The sequence below is a fragment of the Diabrotica undecimpunctata genome, chromosome 9, assembly GCF_040954645.1.
Source record: "Diabrotica undecimpunctata isolate CICGRU chromosome 9, icDiaUnde3, whole genome shotgun sequence".
NCBI classification, from domain to species: Eukaryota; Metazoa; Arthropoda; class Insecta; order Coleoptera; family Chrysomelidae; genus Diabrotica; species Diabrotica undecimpunctata.
Window position 1 is genome coordinate 11,504,611 of NC_092811.1, and position 26,167 is coordinate 11,530,777.

At 33.6% G+C, this 26,167-nt stretch overlaps 1 protein-coding gene across 10 annotated transcripts in view; it reads right to left on the reverse strand.

The window, feature by feature from the left end:
• pHCl-1 (pH-sensitive chloride channel 1) overlaps nucleotides 1-26,167 on the reverse strand; it is a 446,892-nt gene that overhangs the window by 313,148 nt on the left and 107,577 nt on the right. For all 10 annotated transcript variants that reach the window (XM_072542726.1, XM_072542735.1, XM_072542734.1 and 7 more), the window contains exon 2: nucleotides 24,038-24,163. The gene's annotated coding sequence lies outside the window, so the exon portion shown is untranslated. The remainder of the gene's footprint in view (nucleotides 1-24,037; nucleotides 24,164-26,167) is intronic.

A 26,167-nucleotide genomic window follows, 5' to 3' on the forward strand; every position in this document is an offset into this window, starting at 1 on the left:
TTGGAGAATACGAAACGAGCGTACACTTATCTTTAAAATCAAACATAATGGATTTTTCTGGTCTTGCTAGTAACATTTGAGGAGGTATCTCACGTTTATTTTGACGTAATGTCCCAAATGTAATAAGACGGTGTTGCCTTAGTATCTCCGTCAGAGGTAAGCTGGTAAAAAAGTTGTCAAGCGTGACATTTCCATTTGATCCCACGATAAGTGAACAAAGACGAGGCACTAATGCTAAATTCGAAGTATCCCGTCGCAATGGTCCGGTAGGCTGTTTCCCTATGTACACTTCCAAATTTGCAGTGTAAAACATTTTAGCGTCCACTAAGGCATATATTTTTATTCCGGAGCGATTCGGTTTTTTAGGCATATAAATTTTGAAAGGACATTTACCTCGAAATGCTTCGACTTTTTCGTCAATCGTGATGAATGTTGACATATTGTACATACCAAGTACATACCACCACTAGTTTAACACATTATTTTTAAAATTGTTTTGCCTCCTCTCACTTTTTTCAAAAAACAGTTTTTATTGAGTTACGGCCCTTTTTATTAACCTTAAAAAAATTACGTGCAACTAAATAAATGGCTTAAATGAATTAACAAGTACAAAAAATGTCTATAACCTCTATAAATATGATATTACAATAAATGTTCAAAAAAAATCATATTTTTCTGACGAAATTGATTTGCAGCTTCAATTATTCTAACCCTTAATTGTTCTTGTTTGTCCTCTATTGTTACAGAATACACTTTCTCTTTCATAAACCACCAAAAGCAAAAGTCCATGGGGTTAAGACCTGGACTTCTGGGTGGCCAAGAAATAGGTGCGTCACGACCCCTTCCAATCCACCGACCAGGGTACTGCCTGCAAAGGTATTCCCGGACTTCATTACTGTAATGCGGTGGAGCGCCATCTTGTAGAAACCACATATTTTGCCTTATTGCAATATTCACTTCTTCCAAATACTCTTATAAATCGTTTACCAAGAACTGAAAATAATTATCACCATTTAAATTGTTAGGAAGAAATACTGGGCCTATTAAATTGTTCTCCACAATTTCTGCCCAAACATTAACTTTGAAAGTCCTTTGGTGATGAGTCGTTTTTTTGGCGTGAGGATTTTCGTCGGCCCAAATGTGCTCGTTATGATGGTTTTTTATTCCATTTCTACTGAAGGTAGCCTCGTCGGTTAACAAAATATTTCTAATAAAATTAACATTTCGAGTGTTTTCCATTAACAACCAATCTCAAAATCCAATTCCTTTAGGATAATCGTCAACCAATAACTCTTGAACCGTTGTTAAGTGATAGGGTTTAAGCAGCTGATCCTTCAAACGCCTCCAAACCCTTACGCGAGGAACATTTAATTGAGCAGCTATTACCCTTGTACTTGTTCCAGGGACTTCTTTAATGATTTCTAAAATGTCTTCATCAGTTGGATCCATTATTGGACGACCACATTGCCAGCAACTTGCGGTTGGAATTTACCTGTTTCCCATAAACGACGATCAATGGTCAGAAATAATCGTCTATCGGGTGTATTTCGATTGGGGTATTTTAATGCATCACTCCTTGCGGCTGCTGCACTATTTCCTTGACATTCACCTACGATATTCCCGATAGTTTATTGAAATCATAATTTAATCTGATCCAACTTACCCAAAGGTTAATGCATATCTGCCATTTCCTGAAATGTGTAGGCCATTGTAATATCAAAATTTTTAATATTAATCTTATTCACACAATAAATGATAACTTCAAATTATTGACTAGTATTGATGGAACTGTTTGTAATTATTGTATCCGTAGAAACAAATTGTATGTATCCGTATGTAATATGTATTATATGGCTTGGAAAAAACTAGTTTTTCGAAAAAGCGATAAGAGGCAAAAAAGTTTTAAAAATAATATGTTAAAAGTTTGGGGGGATTTAGGGCTGCACACCCCACTTAAATTTTTTCTGTGCGCTTAGATTTTGTTGTTCTATTTGTATTAAAAATGCTTTCAGAACAAGAAAGTAACGTGTCCATTTTTATTACAAAATGTCAAGTAGTTTATGAGATAATGCAAAAAACAATTTTTATTTTGTAACTTCAAAGGACTGTAACTTTTTTTGTGTACACTTTTGTACTAAGGTAAGTTGGATTCAATCAATTTATTTTTCTCCCCGGAATGCGTGATTTAATTTATGACATACCTTTTTGAAACACTCTGTATTAGGTTCTAATTTTAAATTAATTGTAATTTGTTTAGTAAAAAAGAGAATAAATCAAACTATTACAAAATTTGTGGACTATTTTTTGTGCTACGTAAATAAACATTTTAAATAAACAAAATATGTTAATAATAATAAATAATGTTAAAAAAACTACAAACAATAGATAATTTTATTGAAATTTAAAAGAAAAATCATCCAGAGGACTATTTTTATGGCCGGTGTAGTAGACCGTGTGCGACTACTGATACACAAAATTAAACTGCGTCTACTGAAAGGTTTAAGTAGATGATATTGTATTGGTAGCGAATAATAAAAATAAAATGCAAAATCAGGTGAATTCGTAGATAAAGCAAGTTTTCGGTTTGTACAAAATCTGTTCCATTTTCATTTCCATTCAAATTTAAATTATTTATAATACTAAAAATGTGATACCATTGACTACTGTTGATAACCGTTTCAATTTATATTACTATTCAAACTACTCATGTAGATTTGGGATTAGTAATCTCATCATCTCCGAGGAAGCTTTTGTATTAATATAACGTTGTATTTAATTATAGTTTTAAAATTTAGTCCCATCATGCTTTTGTTTGTTGTGTCGTTTATCGTAAAAGTTATTCACGTGCTTTTAGTTGTGTACAAATTCTATATTTTGGCTTTCAACCATACAAAAACAGTTGAAGTTTGTTTATTTTTTTGTTTCGGTTAACCATAATAACTAGTTAAACTAAAGTTATAGCGAAATATTCATTTTTGTATAGTGTGTATGTGTTCCAGATTATTTTATATTATATAGACTATAAAAGTTGTTTAATGGTTTTAGTTCTATATAGGGTATTTATTTTCTCTAAGCATATACCATGTGGTCCATATGTATGGAATAAATTCATATTTAGCGTTATCATGTGCTATGTGGAAAAAACCTGAAGCGGGTTGATTTTTATTCTTAAATTGACAATTTACAGTATGAAAATATGATATCCCTCCAGCACCCCCTTTGAATTATAAGCTCCCCTGAAAACTTTTAAATGACAAAGGAGGTCGTATGGCATCTTGTTAGGAAGAGATTTTAGTCCTCTGTTCAGCAATATAAAGTTTTTTAAGTTTGGTAAATCATAACTGAGAAAATTGATTTTCAAGATGTAAAATAATGTTTCTATCAAAATTTTAGGTTAAATGAAGATAATAATGTCACATAATATTTAGATTGTATTTTTCAACGTACTTTACATTTAAATTAAATGTTCAAAATGACCACCATTCACTTCATGACAATAACCGAGGCGAATAATTCTCGTACAACATTGTGTACAACCTCGGGGGTTATTTTGTTAATTTCTTCCGTTATTCTAACTTTTAAATAAGCAATACCGTTTGGTATATTAAAATATACTTTATATTTTAAATAACCCCATAAGAAGTAATCGAGATAAGTCAAATCGGGGGATCCAGCCGGCCATTCGATCGTTCCACGTCTACCAATTCACGCATTGGGAAAAACCGCGTTTAAATAATTTCTAACTATACTTGCAAAATGCGGTGGAACTTCGTCTTTTTGGTAGTAAATAGATCGATCTATCTCATTTGGATGATTAACATTAGGAAAAAATCTTCGTAATGTAGGCACTCAAAAGTTAATCAAAAAATTTAGATAAACTTCACCATCAATGTGCCCTCAAAAAAATAAGGACCAATAATTTTATTGTTACTGATACCAGCCCAAACGTTAACTTTTTTAGGATATTGCGTGTGAGTCTCACACACCCAGTGTGGATTTTCTCTGCTCCAATATCTACAGTTCTGTTTGTTATCCGTTCCGTTTAAATAAAACGTGGATTCATCAGAAAAAACTATTTTGTTTATGAACTGCAAATCTGCGTTCATTCTGTCCATCATCATTTCACAGAATTCTTGCCTTCTATTAGGATCATCTTCATTTGAACTTCTGAACCAACTGAACTTTGCAAGGGTGGTATTTTTCCTTATGCAAAACTCTCAAAATAGATGATTTATTTACATCATTGACGGTGGCAATTTCTCGAGTTGTCTTATGCGGATTTTCCTCAATCTCTAGAAGTACATCTAACTTTTTTTCATCAGTAAATTTAACATTTCTACCCAGTTTTTCAATATTTTTTACATGTCCAGTAAAACGAAACTGTATTTTTAATTTTGCTAACTGTAGACTGCGAAACTTGTTGACCAGGGTATTTATTATTAAACATTTCACAAATCTCCTTTTGAGTTTTTGTTTTATTACCACAACCAATCATAACTAAAATATATATTTTTTGAGTCTTTTGACAAATGAGTCATAATTAAATTTAATACGCGCACAAATATTATACTGACGTCTTTTAGTAACTTTAAATACCTAAATCACAGCAGCCTACTAGATTCATATCAATTGTTTATTTGGCTTTTTGACTAATATTTTATTATCCTCAAAGTTTTTTTCCTAATGTTTAGCAGAACAGATACGAAAATACATGATTATTTCTAAAGTATATTTTAATAGACCACGCAAAATATTGCTGATTTAAAAGTTGGGATAACGTAAGAAATTAACAAGATAACCGCCGGGGTCATACAAAATGTTGTACGAGAATTCCAAAATCCAAATCCAAGTTGATTATTTAATTTAATTGTAAAAATCAACTTTCTCAGTTATGATTGCATAAACTCAAAAAACTTTATATTGCTGAACAGAGCATTAAAATCCCTTTCTAACAAAGTGCCACACAACCCCCTTTGTTATTTAAAATTTTCGAGGGGGTGCTTATAATACAAAGGGGGTGCTGGAGGGGATCATATTTTCATACTGTAATTTGTCAGTTAAAGAATAAAAATCGACTTGTTTCAGATTTTTTTCACGTAGTATCTACAAAATAACGCTAAAAATGAATTTATTCCATACATATGGACCGCATGGTATAAATCTGGTACACGCTTTCTTATTCCATGCCACTAATTTTGCTTTTTTGTAGTCTACGTAATTCAAAATCTTCATTCTACAGAAAAAATGCTAATAAACATTTTTGTTTAAAATCATCTCAGCTGCATTTCTCGTTTAAAACATTTTTTTTTGCGTTGTACAGATCATTTGTAAATCTATGTTTGTCTATGAGGGGAAAGCCAGGGGATAGGACTAGCAAACTTCTTTGCATCTTTTTTGAAGTCCCAAAATTGACATTTTCATTTAAATTGTTCGTATGATTTTTAGAGTTCAAATATCGGACGACTGAGCTATTTTATTCAATAGTCTCAGTAGGTATTTTGTTATTTTTTAACATTGTTTTTTTCAATTAAAATTTTTTTATTAAAATAAAATAACTGGTTTATGTATTAAAGTATTTTTCTTTCTTTATGCTTTATAAAATATGTTGAATGATAAACTGACTAGAGTACATTTTCCCTTTACAAATTACGAAACAGGGGGAGTTTTTCAACGACTTTTTTACAAGGCAATTAGGGATAAGGGTGGACATATGTAGGTCAGTCTGTTGTATGTTTCTATCAGTATCCGAAAAAACCTCTATCGCGTTTATTTTTATTACTAATGCAAGTCATTTGGAAGCGAATTTCGGACATCAACAAAAATAGAAAGTTTCAATTGTACAAGGGATGATAACAATACATTGTTTGATAATTTGGTAATAAAAACGATATGAAAAGACACCTAAATAATTTTTTATGTTTAACTAAATAAATTTTTTAATTTTCCTAGAAAACATTGAGCAAAATGGTTTTAGAGCCAGTAGATCCACAACAGTTTTAGCATAACCCAAGTAAAAGAAATAAGGCTTTAAGCAGCACAGTAATTACATTAACTAATGGTGGATTTAACGAAATCACATGACACACTATTCAATTATACGCTATGGGAAATCCAAAAGAAAACTAATATGAATATTACTCCCAGTGATGCTCTGAAAGAACTATAGAGAGATTTTACCTCTAAAATTAAATGTAAATAAAATATCTAAGGCCTCTTGGTCACTAAAGAAGTCAGACAGAAATGCTCGATATCTCCAGTATTATTCAATAGATACATTGATAAGGCAATGAGACAGTTGAAATAGAAATGTAAGAGAATAGGATTGCTGATAGGCGATCAGCCGAGAATATAGAATGTGGGGGCTGGAGGTCAACATTAACAAAATACAGTACCTATATATAGAAAGAGAAGAAGCTATGGAAAGACCGGGAAAAAATTAAAAGTTGCAAGAAATATATTAGGGAGCCTGATGTACCCGCGAACTGTTCTACTCACGGAGAGAGGCGTTCAAAACGTATCAATACTTTTAAATTTCCTACCAAGCGCGTCATCTTTGTCGAACGCTATGTCCAAAGCAGACAAAGCAGACGATTGTATTGTATATTTACTACAGCCAAAAGTAAATAGAAACGGTTATTTATAATTTTTTTTGTGAAAAGTAACGTTTTAGCAGGTTAGTAATTATATTATATTTTAAATATATCGCTGCTTATGTTTTATTAATTCGTTGTCGTTTTGAGCTCACAAAAGGATAGACGTTAGTGTAATTAACTATTCAGTGATGCCGACTTCTTATATTTTACAACATGGCGGCATATGTTGTACCTGCGGACAGGGCCAAGTGACGTACCCACTGGCATCCGCAGGTAAAACATATTAATTTTTTATTTATATTTTAGCGATGCCTAGGAGCAAGATTGGCAATAAAAAAAGTATGTTAAGTTCGCAGACAATAGTAAAGGAGCATCTCGATGTGACATCATCGCAAAAAGATATGGAATTTCTAAGTCCTCTATTGCAGAATATGCCAAAAAATTAAGGAATACTGCAGTACTACTACTACTGGTAGGAATGCAGTTATATTAAATCGAAGATGCCACTCCATATGGAAATAACAGCATTGGATCAGTGTAGACTACCAATCATGACATACGGCTACGAAACTTGGACATTAAAGAAAACTTAAAGTCACTCAAAGGTCGATGGAACGTTTCTTTTTTCATGGAGCGATGCATTCTAGGTATAATAAAAAGAGATCTAGAAAGAATAGAATGGATTAGACAGAACACGAAGGTCACTGATGTAATCCATAGAATAAAATCTTTTAAAATGGCAGTGGGCGGGATATCTAGCGAGAAGAACTGACAGTAGATGGCTCACTACAATTAGAATGTGGTATCCAAGAGGCGTCAAGAGATCAAGAAGACGTCCAAATGTAAGATGAGACTATGACATAAGGAAACAAGCCGCTACAACATGGCAAACAAAAGCGAATTTTAGACAATCGTCCCTTACATAAGTGTGTATTAAAGTACCTTTTCTAGCAAAAGTTTGTTATTAGTTTGATGTATTTAACACATTATATATGTCATAGGAGCACGAGTTTGTCAGTTTCTGCATTTGAATTGGTAAACAACACCGCATTATGACGTCGTTTTGACCTCCCAGGGACTTATAAGAGGTAGGAGGTAAATACAAAATCAAACACAAAAAAACAAGTTTCACCCAACCAAATTCCATTCAATTTTGGAAAAACTTGTTAAACATTTAAAAGTTAACATAATTTCTAACTTCACCAAATTTTTTTTGAAAAAAATTTTTGCACTGGAAATCGAAACATCAAGACAAATGTAATTCTCATTACAAACAATTGGAGTGTAGTTTTATACAAGGTGGTCCTTAAGTAATTGTACAAAAAGAAACAGTAGATTCTACACTTCAAAATATTACGATTTAAGCCAAATTGCTTTAATAAAATGTTGATATTAAAAAAGATACAGGGTGTTAAAGTGCAAATTTAAAATTTTTATTTTTCGCTATAACTTTCATGTTTGTAAACATTTATGTATAAAAATTTACAACTGGGTACTTTTAAATATGAAAAATTATAATTTGATGTACACTTTGATGTAACTGACATAGGGCGCCACATATGTCACATATGTGGTATAAATTTGCACTTAACTTTTTTGCTTTTTAAGTTACCTGTATTAAGGATAAAAAATAAAAAAGATACGTTATTTTAACAAAAAACAGGTATAACTGTTAATAACTGCAAAACTCAACAGTTTTCGAGATAATCGCATTTTACAAATCAGCTGCATAATTCTGATTTAAGGCAATTACTACAGTCAACGAAGAAAAAATAGACAAAAACATTAATACTTCTGAATTTTGGTATAAAATACCTTTAACTAAAGTTAATAGTTAACGAAATATTAAATAAAATAAATATATCAGCAGGATAATTAATAATAGGATTTGACAAAATAACAGAATAATAGGATTTTACATCAAACATTTTACGTTTTCTGTTAAATTAAAGTCAAAATCAAAACATTTTGTTTACAAACCAAATTAAGAAATGGTTAAACTAAATAACATAACTTTTTGTCAAAGTAAGTGTTCGATATGTCCACCATTTTCTTTAATTGATTTGTCAATAAATTCCATAAAAGATCGTCTCATATTAAATAGCATCATTGGTTCTAAAAACACTGCTGCAGTATTTATTTCTTCTCATAGTTGATTGCGAATGTTTATGGGATTCTTATAGACACATTATTTTAATAAGCCCCATACACCAAAATCAAGCGGATTAAATTCTGGGCTACGTGGTGGCTATAATGTATAATGGATGAATATATTCTTTTGGATACATATCCAAATAAAAAAAAATTATTAAAATCCTTTGTAAAAGGTATATATTTTTTTAAAAACCCAAACGGGCTGTGTTAGACAAAACGTTTTCGGAATCCATTATTCCATCATCGGTGTCTAGGAGTACATGAATGTAGCCAAGTAGCATGTACTTCTAGACACCGATGATGGAATAATGGATTCCGAAAACGTTTTGTCTAACACAGCCCGTTTGGGGTTTAAAAAAAAAAATATATACCTTTTACAAAGGATTTTAATAAATTTTTTTAATATATACGGTATACAGCCAAATACAGGAACGTAGATTCCTTGTGGACATATCCAAATCTTATGGTATATTATGGAACTACATCTTATTTGTCGCAGAGGTTAAATAATGTATTAGACTGTGATGTATCTCGTTCATTGGTTACTTATATACACACGGAATAACCTATCGATGACATTACTTATTTATATAATTACGTTACAGCTTACGAGTAACTATAATTACATCTCGAACAAATGGACTATTATGATTTACTAACGAACTAATATTATGCTGAACTAAATTGCCTGTGTGTTTACTATATTTATAACAATATCGGTTATTAGGCCAACGATGATGTTTTTGTAAAAATTCTGAGTCTTTAAGGTTAGAGTTGTAGCAAAAGTATTATGAAACAAGACACATATGTGTTATTAAATGCCTGTGCTCTAGTTTCTATTTGTCCTAATAAAAATGGGTAAACAATTTACGTAATGAATAATAACTATTATTTTCGGATTTTTTATGAATTAAATAATTATATCAATATCTCACCACATTGCTAAGGGATATGACTACCACGACCAATCCAACGTTCAAAAAAGTTGTATTTAAGTATGTTCTAACTGTCTTATCTCTAGAATGTGGTGGTATACCATCTTGCATAAACCACATATTTTGAGTTTTCAGCATTTTACAATAGAGAAAAAGTAATTCAACGCCATTATAGAAACTTAAGAAGCGATAAAAAAGGGAAATTGCAAACATGATGACGGCCAACGTCTGAATACGGACACGGCACCTAAAGAAGAAGATGAAGAATCTTTTCTCCAATAAGACATTTAGCACCCATAACAAAGCATTTTGTGATGTTACATTATCATCTTTGAGTTGTTTTAATAAGAATAAACCATGAATTATGCTTATCTACAGGTATTCAGTGCTTTACCGCACAAATATCAAACTAAGAATTATTATGCAGCTGACTTATAAAATGCGATTATCTCGAAAACGGTTCAATTTTCATGTTACTAACAAGCATACCTTTTCTTTGTAAAAATAATGTATCTTTAATATTTTTTAACAAAAATAGAGATAATTTAAAGAGCAAAAAAGTTAAGTGCATATTTATGCCACACATGTGGCATATGTGGCGCCCTCTATTAGTTACATTAAAGTACGTATAAAATTATAATTTATCCTACTCAAAAGCATCCAACTGTAAATTTTTGTTCAAAAATATTTACAAGCTTAAAAGTTATAGCGAAAATAAAATTTTAAATTTTCACTTTAACACTCTGTATATTTTTTAATATCAACATTTTATTAAAGCAAGTTGGCTTAAATCGTAATATTTTAAAGTGCAGAATCTACGGTTTTTCTTTGTACAATTACTTAAGGACCACCCTGTATAAAAACAAGAAAACAGATTGAGAATCTAATTATCGACTATTACGATCATTTTCCCGCATGTGTGAAGATAAATGACAAATGATAGTATTTAATTCCAGAATCGATCATAATTTTCATGAAAAATTTTCCCGAATATATTATTTTCAAATAACACTATAAACACAATTTTATAGTGTTTACAAATTATATGCAGTTATTCAGACTTACTGGCAGCACATGTTAAAAAACAACTTGGCAATCTTCTAAACGTTCAGCTGAAAATATTGAAGTCGTTGTGCATGTTATTGGGCTATTTGGTTTTATTTATTATTCGTTGGCTTTTATGTAGATTTAGATGAGCAAAATTGTCTTTAAATTAAAGTGTATATTTTGAGTATAATTTCAAAATTGTTTCCCACGTTTGTTGTATCTTTAAAGTACTTTATTTTTACTAAAGTGATATCATACACTTATTTTTTCTTTTGTTTTTGATTTTGTGATCTGATGTGTTTTAGACTTTTTCTTTAACGCCGTTTTCAATGTTGTTGGAAGCGTTTGAGCATCATCTCTTTTGATTTAGACTGTTGGGATTTTTTTCTATTTCTATTGATTCTCAGATTTCGCGTTTTCTTTTAATTTCACTGTTAGCTAGCATCGTAGATTTGTTCTGATTTATTGTATGTCCTGTGTTTAAGATATGTTGGACAAGGGACGAAGTTTTTTCTCTCTTTTCGATGGCATTTTGATGTTCTTCTCGTCTAACATTGATTTTTCGCTTGGTCTGTCCGATGTTCGATTTGTCACAGTCCCCACATGGAATCTCGTATACTCCTTGATTTTCTAACATTATTTTTGTTTTGGCGAATGGTAAAATGGTTTAGATTTATCTGTCGGTCTTAAATATCGTTTTTATTTTTTGTTTTCTGAGCACTCTTCCTATTTTCTCTATTGTACCCTTTACATATGGTAGAATGGCTTTTGCAATCGGTCTTTCCTCCTCTGTTGGATCATAAATTCTTTTTTGAGCAATATTAACATTTTCAATGGTATATGTTGAAAAGCCGTTTTTTCTTAGCGCTATTTTCACATTATGCACTTCTTTATTTTTATGTTCTTCATCTGTCAGTCTTTCGGATCGTGTCATCAGGGTTTGAATGACTTAGTATCTGGTCGGTATGTATAGGTTTTCTGTATACTGTGTGTCCTATGTGCCCGCCTTCTTTCTTTATTATTAACACATCTAAAAATGGTAGTTGTTCGTTTTCTTCCAGTTCCATAGTAAACTAGATTTTATGGTGTATATTTATTGACGTGTTCTAAAAATACCTTTAGTTTTCCTTCTCTATGTGTTCAGATTATAAAAGTATCATCCACGTACCTACTAAGCCAAAGTTTGGGTTTCTATTCGGCTGTTTCTATTGCTCGGTGTTCTATTTCTTGCATAAACAGGTTTGCTATTACCGGTGACAATGGTGAACCCATCGGTGCTCCTTCAACTTGTTTATATCTTTGCTCCTTATAGCTGAAATATGTATTATTTAAGCAGTGCTTTGTTAAATTTAGAGTATCCTGTGGTATTGGATACTTTCTGCTTATAATTTCTAATGATTCATCTATAGGAACATTCGTAAAAAGTGAAACCACATCGAGGCTGACTAACAAATGTCCGGGCTTAAAAGTTACATCTTGTGTACGTTCGATGAAGTGACTTGCATTCTTGACGTAAGAAGCCGCTTCTTCTGCATATGGTTGTAGTTGTTCAGCCAGAAATTTTGCCAGTGGTTGTAGAGAAGATCCGATAGAACTAACTAATGGTCGCAATGGTCTTCCTGTCTTACAGTGGTACTAAAAAGTCCTGCATTACGTAAGCGCCTTATGGTTTTTGATGTTTAACACAAGTTTTTTGTATATTTTCGCTAATTTATTTTAAGTTTGTGCTTATAATTAGCATTATCGGTATACTTACTAATGTTTTTTTAATTACTAGCTCAAAATTTTACAAAAAAGATTAAAATAATCTGATTGAAGGGATTTTCCATAATCCGAGAAAATTATGAGGTGATTATTAAGTCGTTAAAGTACTTTTAAATTTAATCTTGATGACAAATTTGCCACATATTTTGACTATATAAACACTGTAGTTACCCTAACACATGTATTCTCTCTTTGATTTTTAATAAAAAGGTCAAAATGTCATCTCAGACCAAACAAACCAAATTATCGGACGAAAAGCGTTTTGAAATTATTTTTCACCATAAAAACGACTATCTAGTCGCAAAATAGCATCCGCAGTAAACTGTAATCAATCTACAGTAGTTAGAATCATTAAGAAGTATGCTGAACAAGGAAAAATCGACGACAGACCGCGTAGTGGCCGACCAAAGAAAACTTCTGTTCGGGATGACGCTGCGTTAAGAAGAACAGAAGACAGAAGCCTTAATTCCACCCAATTGACGAAGCTGTGGTCTGAATCTACAGGTGTAAGCGTGTGCACTTCCACTGTGAGGAAAATATTGCTTAGTTTTTGACTTAGAGGATGTATGGCACGGAAGAAACCACTGCTTTCAGAAAAACAAAGATTGCACCGTTTGAAATGGGCCAAGGAACATCGAATCTAGACAGCAGAGCAGTGGCAGAGTGTACTGTTTAGTGATGAATCCACTTTCAATATTAATAATCATGCTGGAAATGCCTACGTCAGAAGATTTCCTGGTAAAGAATTTTCTCCAAAATGTGTTCTTCCCACAATTATTAAACATCCAACCTCCGTTGGGATATGAGGTTGCACGTCCGCTCAAGGAGTTGGTCGCCTACACGTTGTCTCTGGGATGATGAATGCTACCAAATGCATTGAGGTACTACAGAATAAGATGCTGCGTAGTGGAAAAGACCTGTTTGGCGAAGAAAAATTTATTTTTCATGATGATAATGCTCCTTGTCATAGAGCAAAATTGGTTAAAGCTTGGATGGAGAGTAATGAAATTGATAGGATGGACTGGCCAGCGTAATCTTCGGACCTCAATCCCATCGAGAATTTGTGGCAAGATATTCTTTCTTGATGTATGAGACTTTGACTGATTCTTTGATATGTCGTATCGTTTGGGATGTACTACTACTAAGGATTTCCACAGTTTTCACTGTCTTCCTTCACTCAACCGTTTTCTCCAATTTTCCCTGTCATTCCAGTCTCCATCTCGCAGGGTTCTTTTCTCCATAGCCTCGTCGATTTCATCTCTGAATGACCTTCGGGGTCTTCCTCTTTTTCTTCTTCCAATCGGGCTCCATTATGTGATTTTGTTTATCCAGCGTCCTCTGTCCGCTCTTCTGACGTGGCCGTACCAGGATAGTCTCTTCTCCTCTATATAGTCGATTATGTCTGATTGCACTCCCATTCTCCGCTTAATCTCTGCGTTTTCAATTCTGCCTCTTTTTGTAAGTCTACAGCTTCTCCTCAGGAACTCCATTTCTACTGCTCTTATTCTACCTCTATTTCTCTTGTTTATTGTCCAGTTTTCGGACCCATATGTCAGGATACTTCTTGTCAGGGTATTATATATTCTCTTTTTTGTCTTTATCGTAATGGTCTTATCCCACAACACTGAGTTTAGTTGTCTTATACAGTTTCTTGTTTGTCTCAGTCTGTTGTTTATATCTTCTTCTGTTGTTCCCTGGTTCGATATTATGGTTCCTAAATACTTGAATTTATCTGTTCCATTTATTTGTCTTCCCTCGTCTATCTCTAGGTTTCTCATATCCTTGTTTTCTGTTGTTAGGTATTCGGTTTTCTCTAAGTTTATTTCCATTCCGTTGTTTTTATATTCCTCTTCTAGTTTTCTGAGCATAAAGCTGAGATCTTCTTCATCTTGTGCGATGACTACTTGATCGTCGGCAAAACTTAAGGTGTATAGGTATTCGTCTCTTACTGGTATGCCCATTCCTTCGCACTTTCTCCTCCATGGTTTGAGTGTCTTTTCCATTTTTGTTTCGTAGTCTTGAATATTCATTACTCCATGGCATTGCCTTTGTCAGTGTGCAAATAACGATGCTAAACTTACAGCTTTATGACTTAGAAGTTAGCTATACTCCAGGAAAATTTCTTTTTGTCGCTGATACATTAAGTCGAGCACCAGTAGAAGATCCAGATAATACTGATAGTGGAGATGAAGAGTAACATATACATGGAAGTTATTAATCATGAAAATAATTCATGAAGGTCATTTAGGATATGAAAAATGTATTCAGCAAGCACGTGCAGTGGTTTTTTGGTCAGGAATGACAGTGGATATAAAGAATAAAGTTGAACAGTGTCCAGCATGTATTAAATATCATTGCGAGACATGGAATACCATTGATCTTAATGTCTGATAATGGTCCTTCATTATCATCAAAAGAATTTCAGTCATTTTTACTTTATACTGTTCTTCTTATAGTTCAGTAACTTTATAAGTTACTTATAAATGTAACTTAATATAAAAATAAGTTGATTCGTATCTTAGGTGGGGGGGAGTTATTAGTTAATTAAAAGCTCAATTAATGACTCAGTTAATTAAAGCTCATTTATTTAAGAAATTATAATTCTTGAAAAAAGAAAGCTCTGATTAACATGTAACTTTAAGCATTAATCTACATTGACGACTTCTGTAGCGAAAATTAAAAAAAGAGGGTTCAGTATCGAGTGTTTCAAGATTTACTATACTGTCCTTCTCCAATTTTGCTTCCACTTGTCAAATTTTAAATCTTATTACACAGGCTTCACTAACTTGATATATCTCCGGCGGTATGTGACCCAGATCGTCGAATTGAAACGCTGTAGGCATGCTTAACGAACCAAAAAGCTTCATCCATAAATGCTTTGGCCTAATAGTTCTGTCGCATCTGAATCCAAACTGACAAAAAAGTAAAGAAAAACGTTTTAGTTCAAGCCCGGAGCGGATATCTAAATCGATACCACATTTTAGGGAGAATAAACATTGTTACGTGATCGTGTCAGTGATACTTCCTGGTAGGATAATACGGTATTATCAGGAACAGAACGAATGAAATAAAATAATATTATCTTATCATTTTAATAAAATAAAATTATATTTGGAACAATTATTTTCATTCGTCTCGAGGAAATTAAAATGTAACGATAGATTTCAGAATATACATACATAGGTATTGTATTGTATACAGGGTGAGTCATGGGGAACCGTACATACTCCTACGTCGTATGTAGACCCCTATGGGGAATAACAAATGACCACTGTAAGTTAAAAGGAAACAGAGGTAATTTCAGTATACACAGATACACAAAGAAATTCGGCAGAAAATTAAGAAAGCAAAAGAACGTTGGATGGTGGAAGGGTGCAACGAAATAGAACAATTGCAGGAAAAAGGAGATAGTTTTGGACTACATAAGAAGATCAAAGAAATATCGAATATACACAAAAGCCACCACAGAACAAGAATACGCAACGACAGAAACGAATACATAGAGTCAGAAGAGGAGATAGCAATGGCGTGGAAAGAATACGCAGAAAGACTTTTTAATGACGAAAGACCAACACAACCAACGCGCAAACTTCCTTCCGAAAACTTATCAGGGCCATCAATAATGCGAAGTGAAATAGAATATGCAGTTAGAACCACAAAGATGCATAAAGCAACAGGTCCAGATGAAATTAATATAGAAGCAATAAAACTACTAGACGAGGAGAATATCGAAATCTTGGTAAAGCTGTTCAATAGAATTTATGATATTACATTTCGCGAGAATGGCTGCAGTCATCCTTTGTGATGATCCCAAAAACAGCTAATGCCACAAAATGCAATGAACACCGCTTAATCAGTTTAATGAGTCACTTGCTGAAACTCTTCCTTAGGATATTACACTCAAGAATGTACAAGATACTAGAAGAACTTAGCGGGTCAATACAATTCGGTTTTAAGGGAGGACTAGGAACAAGAGAGGCAATTTTATGTTTGAACACTTTAATACAAAACTGTTTAGATCAACGAAAAGATGTCTACCTCACCTTCATCGACTACGAGAAGGCATTTGACAATGTTAAACATGATATCATGATGGAACTACTACATAGGGCCAACATTGACCAGAAGGAGATCAGAATTATTCAGAATCTATACTGGAAATAAATGGCAAAGGTGAGGATTGATCAAGACCAATATACGGATGAATTTGAAATCCGGAAAGGTGTCCGCCAAGGCTGCATACTCTCTACCATGCTTTTTAATTTATATGTTGAAAATATATTTGCGGAAGCATTAGAAGACACGGAATTAGGCATTAAGGTGAACGGCATACCAATTAGCAACCTACGCTATGCGGACGACACAGTGATTATAACTGATAAATTGGAAGATCAGCAATTATTACTTGATAGGGTGAATAGCATAGGTAAAAATATGGCCTCAAAATCAACATTTTGAAAACGAAATATATGGTCACCCGACCCGGTGACCCGATAATATGCATAGGTGACGATCGCATAAAACGCGTGAAAACTTTTAAATACCTTGGCACCACAATCAATGACCAATCGGATCCACAACAAGAGATAAAAACCCGAATACAAATGGCAAGACAAGCTTTTGTGAAATTCAGACCGCTCCTACGTAATCAAAACCTAAATTTCGAAATACGCTACAGAATGGTCAAGTGCTACATATGGTCCATCTTGCTTTATGGCATGGAAACGTGGACTTTGAAAAAAACATCTATCAACAAACTTGAAGCATTTGAAATGTGGTCATTAAGAAGAATGATGCGCATACCTTGGGTGGATAGAGTTCAAAACGATGACGTCCTTAAGAGAGCCGGCGTGGAAAGAGAACTCTTTAAATTAATTAAAAAAACGCAAGATTGGTTACCTTGGGCACATATTGAGAGGAGCAACATATGAAATACCACAGTTAATCCTACAAGGGAAGATCGAAGCTAGGAGAGGAGGCGGCCGCAAACAATTATCCTGGTTAAGCAATATTAAAGAATGGACAGGAATACACAATACAGGCGAGCTGTGTCACGCCGCCAAGAACAGAATTCTAGTAATGAGATAGTCGCCTACGCATTTTGGTTCTGCTGCTCATTTTTGTCTTGTTTCGTGGTGGAGAGAAAGGAAATAACGAATACGTTAACACAAAAAACAAAGATGGTAACGTATAGCCAAAAGGACACTAAGCTAGTAACGTCTACACAGCTCAATGTAAAACAACGTGCAAGGTATCGATGATTTTCATAATATTACCCGAATTGCCGAAGATAAAATATAGAATGCAACTCACAATACATCTGTATTCAATAATTTTCATAAAAATAATACGCATATACAGAATAATAGTTCTGTATAGTAATGCACGTTAAGTGGAGATCCGTGTATAGTAGTAGGTACTCAATCAGAGAAGATTATATAGAGGATGTCTGTTGGTTTGGGAGATTATATGGGAAGATACTGCGAGAAAAGATAGAGCAAGCGATAAAAGGCAAAATCGGGGAGGATCAGGCAGGCTTCACGGCAGGAAGATCATGCATAGACCACATATACACACTGGAACAACTGTTCGAAAAGAAAAAAGCAAAAAATAGAGATATACATTTGGCATTTGTGGACCTGAGAAAGGCGTATGACTCTGTACCAAAGTCAGAACTATGGGAGGCAATGTACAAATTAGAAATACATATGGAACTCATAGAAGCTACAAAAGCTCTGTATAAAGAAAATAAAGTGTCCATTAAAATGGGAACAAGAATCATAGGAGACTTCATCACAACTCCTGCTCGCAAAAAAGGGCTCCTGCATGGTTGTTCCACATTTCTAACCCTATTCAAAATATACTTAGAGAGAGCCTTGACTACATAATGAAGAAACTACAAGAAGAATATACCAAGGCTGGCCTAGATATTAACCTTGCGAAAACAGAGTACCTATCTACAAGTGAAGAAGACATAGAAGATCTACAGATTGATGACAACGTAACAATCAAAGGAAAGGATAAATTCATATACTTGGGGTTTATAATCACGAAAAAGACAACAACAGAGAAAGAAATTACACAAAGATTAGGACAAACAAGAACAGCAATCCGACAACTTAACTCAGTATGGTGAGATAGACACCTAAATATGAAGACAAAAACACAGATTTATAAAACATTAGTGCGAAGTATTATGACATATGAGGCTAAAAATTGGATCATAAACAAGAAAAATAGCAGTAAGATAGTAGCAGCAGAGATGGAATGCCTGCGAAGATGCTGCAGAGTAACAAGAATGGATAGGAGAAGTAATGACGAAATAAAGCAAAGAACATCAATAGAAACAGACATAGTAACATATATAGAACAAAAAAGACTAAAGTGGTATGGACATGTAAGAAGAACTAACGACAGCAAATGGATAAAAAGAATAACCGAATGGAGCCCCATAGGACGACCCCGAAAATCCTGGAGGAACGAAGTAGACGACGCCATGAGTAAGAGAGGCCTAAACGATGGAGAATGGAACAACAGAGAGAGATGTAAACGGTTGAGCGAGGGAAGGCAGTGAATACTGTAGAATCCTTAAATGTATATATTGTTGGTTCAGTCATACTGTAAGAATGGTATATTGTACGTACATACTGTACGTTCTTCGATTAATCATATTCCATTTCTAGTAATACCTCACACGTTGTTGTACGTTATATCGTTTTCAGTGTCACCTCTCCTTTCATGCATTGTTTCGAGAGAGAGAGAGAGAGAGAAAAGAAGCGATAGGCTGAAGGAGTATCTTTTTACGATGACAGGTGCTAGGTGGTTTGGGCATAGTTAAAGGATGTAGTCGACATATGACGATTTGTATGACGAGATGATGAACTGTAATAGACGAAATCCAATCCCCTTCAGACGTCAACATAGGTCCAATAGCAACAAAGATATGATATAGCGCCGTTTTAGCATTGTTATGTTTGTTTGTTTTTTTGTTAGCCTTAGTGACTACTCTTCTTTTCTTCAACGTCTATTATGCTAAAATCCGATCAATAGCAACGAAGTGCCGTTTTGACAATGCTGCTATCTTTGTTTTTTGTGATAACATATTCGATATCTCCTCCTCTTTCCAACGAGCCCTTAATCGCAAAGATCTGACCAACAGAAACGGAAATACGGTATAGTGCCGTTTTGGCAATGTCTCTGTCTTTGTTTTTTGTGTTAACGTATTCGATATCCCCTCCTCTTTTATTTAACGTGTTACAGGTAGTAATCTGAATAATAACAACGAAATTATGCTGTAATGTCGTTTTGGCAAAGTCTTTCCGTTTGATTTTTATCTTAACATATTGGTTGCCACTTCCCCTTTCATTGATACCTTGCACGATGTTGTACGTTGAGCCGTTTAGACGTTACAAGCTTAGTGTCTTTTTGGTTATAAGCCGCCATCTTTGTGTTTTGTGTTAGCGTATTTGCTATTCCCTCCTCTTTCCAATGATACCTTGCACGTCACGATTGGACGAGCCGTCGCGCCTCCGATACGAAACGAGACAAAAACGAGCAGAATGAAACTTAACGATTTCTTATGGGACTTAACATGGGGAAATACGCTAAAGTCCTGCTGCCCCTTTACTCTGAAGTTTGAATATGATGAGTTTGGTACGGTTGTACTTAGAAAAATATGGGCTTTTAGTTTTTTAGATAAAAATATGCGTTATAGTGGGACTAAAAGTAATTTTTTATCCAAAAAGTTTAAAAAACAAAAATAAAAATCGACTAGAGCTTTAACTCTGAAAATATTTAAGTCATGAGATAATAGACCGTTTCCACACTTATGATTGGAACTTTAAGCAAAAGCTTGATATTGGTCTAATAAAATAAACCAAATATTATGGCGATGGAATACAAATTAGTTAAACTTTTTTCGCGTCCAAATTGGAATCAATTACCTTGCCGTCAAAGTAGATGGCACCTTTGTGTGTGAACCACTAAAGGGGGGGAAATTTTAGAGACTATAGTTGGACTTTTCGGTTTGAATCTGAATCAGCTCGAACGACTGAAGATGTAAAGATACAGGAAAAAACAGTTATATCGTTTTCTTTATTCCGATTTAGACGTGAAAAAAGATTTTAGATCGCGGATAAGCCACATTAAGATAACAGGGATATAGCGACAATGCGCTGTCCTGAGTTTTGAATTCGGTTAGAAAACCATGTTAGGGTTCTATTATCCAGGATCTCTACATGAAGAGCATTTGGCTGATAGTTGTGCCCCTATCGCGCATCAGAGTTCTATAGGGGGGAAAGGGATGGTCTGGAGCATTGGAGCGCGATGGAGTGACTCCTGTTTTTACTCGAGTTAATACACCTCGCTCCTATGAATTGTTACACCCGAACGTAATTCTTAGGGGTGAACATTTCTCACAGGCTGGGTTTAATTAAATTACTTTGCTTGCTTGCTTACGTGAAAAAAGTTTGACTAATTTGTGCTCCATCGCTATAATATTTTATAAAGTGAAAACTATTTTAACAATTTCATTAGTCTTTTTTCAGTTTTCTCGGCTTTTTTAAAATGTGTCATGTTTTAGTTTATTGAGAAGAGTCTTTTTAAAAATAAATTATAAACAAAAGTTAACAAGTTAAAAAACTGCAGAGTTACTTATAATTTATAATATAGTTTTCGCAATTGTTGCAATATAATAATTCTAACAGTGATATAACTTATACAGTGATATAACAGTAAAATTATAAATAAATACTTATCATTCTGTGAAAGTATCTTAAGTAACGACTTAAATATTGTTTCATATTGTGAGATTTAATCAGAAGTTTTTCAAATATTGGTATACGTGGTGAATGATAGATTGTATACATATTTACAATACAATGTACTCAAGTATCAATGCTCTTCGACCCGATTAGATTTGGGAAATTGACAACATGTCACATACGAAGCTTGAATTTCACATTATTGAGTTAATAATTTAGTTCTAATTTTGATGTAGACATGCCAATATACACACACCGGCAAATTTAAGGGAACCGATATAAAATGTTTATGGAGCTTTAAGATGGATTTTACAAAAATTGTACCAAGTATATAACCTGTTAAAGAACAAAAAAATATACAGTAGACGGTACATCAGACTAGCACAAAGCTTCGTACAATGTTTTCTGTACTTTCAAAATTTTAATATTTTTAAAATTGAACAGTAGAGTAATTTTTTTTGTTATTTTTTTATAGATTTTAATAAAATTGAAAAAGTTTACATGTTGTATAGCGCACTCTCCTCGTCGCATTAATGCACTCTTCCAACTGTCTACTGTGACTACGAACCACGAACCGCTATTTCGTGGCGCTACTTTAGTCACGCCGTGTCGTGGCGCTACTTCCGTGATGCTCGTCTCAGCATTTTACGATAGGAAAAGTAGTACAATTCCAGTATTGCAGCTTTGCTTAAAAACGATGTCAGAACAAAACCTAATAATGGTTTTAAACACAACAACTTAATTGTACATTTTGAAGTTAAGTATACTTTTTTTTTTGTTTTAATGGCGTGTATTTCCCCCACGAACACAATATTCAAGAGCTATTTAAAGACGAACGGACTGAGATAGTACTAGAGCAGGAAAATTTCGACAACGGCCCAGACATAACAGAAGATGGGGTATTAGAGGCGATAAAGCGAACAAAGAACAACAAGGCCACAATTCCTGACGAAATACCTGTAGACATAATACGGTTAATAGTAGAACAGCAAATTGGAATATTGGTCGACTTATTCACTACAATATACAGTACAGGAATCATTCCCAGAGATTGGCTGATGCCAACATTCATAACACTACCAAAAAAACCAAATGCAAAAGAATGCCAAGACCACCGGATAATAAGTTTAATGAGTCATACGCTCAAAATATGTTTAAAATTTATACACCGGAGAATACACAACAAACTTGAGCAGGACATAAGTGACACACAATTTGGATTTAGAAATGCACTTGGAACGAGGGAAACCCTGTTCGCTGTGAATGTACTTGTTCAAAGGTACATGGATGTTAATCAGCCAGTATATATGTGTTTCTTGGATTACAACAAAGCCTTCGATAAGGTCAGACATAACCGTCTTATCGAATTACTTGAAAAGAAAAACTTAGATATGAGAGACATCAGGATCACTAGCGCTATCTATTATAATCAGATCGCTGTGGTAAAAGAGAACAACGTATTTTCAAATGAAATACAGATTGAGAGGAGCGTCAGGCAGGGCTGTGTCCTGTCTCCAACTTTGTTCAATATGTATTCAGAGGAAATAATCCAGGAAGCACTAGAAGAACTAATTATGGGAATTTAATAAATGGCCGACCAATCAATAATATACGGTTTGCCGACGACACTATTTTATTAGCGGAATGTTTTGAGGATTTACAACAAATGGTTGACAGAGTGGTAGAAGTCAGTGAAGAAAACGGACTGTCCCTAAACACAAAAAAGACACAAATTATGGTAATTACAAAAGCCCAACAGCGCCAAGAAAACATAACAATACATGGAGAACAAATTTAAAAAGTTGAAAAATATAAATATCTGGGTACAAAAATTAACGAAAATATTGAGTACACAGAAGAGATAAAGACAAGAATAGGACAGGCAAGAAATTCTTTCAACAAACTGAAAAAAGTACTCTCCAGCAGGGACATTTCAATCTCTTTAAAGATAAAACTTCTAAAATGCTACGTGTTCTCCGTATTATTTTATGGGTTGGAGGCTTGGACATTAAAGAAAGATGTTTCGGACAGATTAGAAGCCTTCGAGTTATAAGCCTACAGAAGAATATTAAGAATAAGTTGGGTGGATAGAGTCACGAATGTCGTGGTGTTGAGAAGAATGGGAAAAGATAAAGAGGTTTTAAATACAATTAAAGTTAAAAAATTCCAATATCTGGGACATGTCATGAGAGACGAGCGTTATAACTTGTTGCAATTAATAATGCAAGGAAGAATACAGGGTAGAAGGAGTCGCAGAAGAAAACGCATGTCCTGGTTAAACAATTTCAGAGCTTGGTTTCTGATTCTTCCTCTATATTAAGTGCCTGGTTAAAGTATTCCACCCATCTATTCAACACATCTTTCCTTGTTGTTAATAGATCGCCATTCTGACTTCTGCATTGTCTGTGGTTGCCTTCAATTCTTTTATTATATATATATTGGAAAATTGGAACGCAAAGAAACAAAGAAATAGGTATTTTGACATTTAAATCTCAAATGCAGCGTGGAACATTCAAAGCTATCTACATATTTTATAAAATTTGTAACAAAGAAATTAAATATAATTTATTTTACATTATTATTTTAACATTTTTCTGAAAATTTATGGACATGGTTAGATAATCCATTGCTGTAAATATTTAATGCTAAAAAAATAAAATGCAATAAAATTACTGGCTGGTTTCCTTTTAAAGTTTCAATTATTAAGCGTATATTGTTAACATGGTAAAAAGTGACTATTTCCTAGAAATTTTGAATCTATAAAATATGACAAAAAACTTACGTTTTGGTAGAAAGGGTTTGTCCTAAAAACGGGCGAAGTCAGTCTATGTGACAGCCTCGTTTCAGGATATTAACATGATCTTTGTGTCCTTTTTTTCCATAAGCAAGGTACTTGATACCATGGAATCTGGAACCAAATAAATATTTTAAAATGATAAACAGTTATAAAATGTTTGGAGAATAAAACATTTTTGACGTTTAAAGAGAACAGTTTTGATTTTTGGAATTATTGATACGCAATTAATCCCATATCCTAGCAGTAAAGCTGCCTGTCTTCTAGAACACACAAGTAAAAATAGAAGTTGACCGCCAAACTTATCTGGGTTCCATACTGCTCGTTATTGCCAAGTAATGGCACTCAAGAGATCTAGGAACCTGTCTACCGGGTCAACGTTTCTTCTGAGACTTCGTTGGAAATTTTATAATGCTGAATATGTATGTTAATAGCAAAATTAAAATGATAGAGTTAATCACAATAAACCCAAAAAATCGGCATCGGCAACCAAAAAAATTACAAAAAGGCGAAAGCAACCAAAAATACTAACAAAACCCAAAAAAAGAGATAAGAGGGGCCCACATCCTTGGACGTAGCCTAGAGCTGGGACCTGGTGTACCAGCAAGTAATTAATGATGTCACTAGAGATACTTTGATCGGGGTAGGACATTGTGTTGGAGTTCTTGTTCCCTGAACTTTCACACGACAAGTACTTAGCTGATAGAGAACTCCTATCACGCACCAGCATGCTATAGGGAGGAAAGGAATGGTCAACTTTGGAAGGTGGCCACTTTGCTTATTTTATAATATTTTAGATTTGGCTGTAATAAACGCATATGTGTTATATATGCCTGTAAATCCTCAATATAATAGGAACAAACTACATAAAAGAAGGCTTTTTATAAAAGAATTGGCATATAATTTAACAGAAAAATGCCGAACTACCCGAATGACAACAAACGTTCCACAAAAAATACAAATAAATTTACATGCAGTAGCTGGAACAAGTGAAAATGCAAATGAAAGCCCAAAACGTGAAAGGTGTAAAGACTGCGTATGGGAAAAAGACAGAAAATCTCGTACAAGGGGTCAAGCATGTAAGAGGTTTATTTGTCCTGATCATTCAAATATCTTTTGTAAAAGTTGTATTGAATAAATATATAATTTTAATTGAATATAAAGTTTTATTATATTTTTTATTACAAAAAAATGTCTTTAGTTTTGATATATCGATAACATGAAACTACAAAAGCTTCTACGAATTAATAAAAAAAATTGGAATTTAATTCACAACAGGTATGAGTTTTATCCACTGGGTCCACCCGAATGCATAGACAAAGACTGTAACATTTACTTCGGGAGAGTAGGAAGGTTAAAAACAAGAAATGTCAAAAATTGGAGTTATCAAGTTCTTTCCCTGTAGTCTTCATTCATGAACAGAAATTTTTTTACTTCTTATTTAATGTGTGTATTTTGATAGTTATTTTTCATGCAGCCTGCTCATGGCGCTATCTCCGTGACGCTCGCCTCAGCATTTTACTTTTTTCTCTATAGAGAAAAAAATAATATAACGCCATAAAAAGCTTTGCGTTAATATTTTTTTGTTATCTCCTATAATACTCGTAGCAGATATAACGACTCTTATTTTTTTGAAAGAATAAAAATTTATAATAGCTTAATATCTAAAATTCGTTATAGAGTTGAATATACAGGGATGAGTGCCTTAAGAACCGGCAAAATAACGCAAAAGATAGAAAACATAATACGTTGTGAAATAAAAAGAGATGAAAGTAGTAGAGGTGGGAAATTATCGATATTAACCTATAATTTACTTTACATTACATTAGAATTATCGAAAATTGCCCACCTTTAGACGTTAGCTTATGAGCTTGTTGACTTCAGTCATAGTAATACGTATCACGTAATGTAAGTAAAAACAATTTAAGTAGGAGTATTTTTTTATCCAAAATTAAAGTATTGATCAATAATAAACTATGATTTGAGACGTGGCATACACTCTTCTCAATACAGAATTATTATAGCTTGTTATTCTGTATTCGTCATAACAGAATTAATTATCAAATTACTACTAATTAAACTGTTTACTTACATTTGCTTTATTGCCTTCAATCAGTT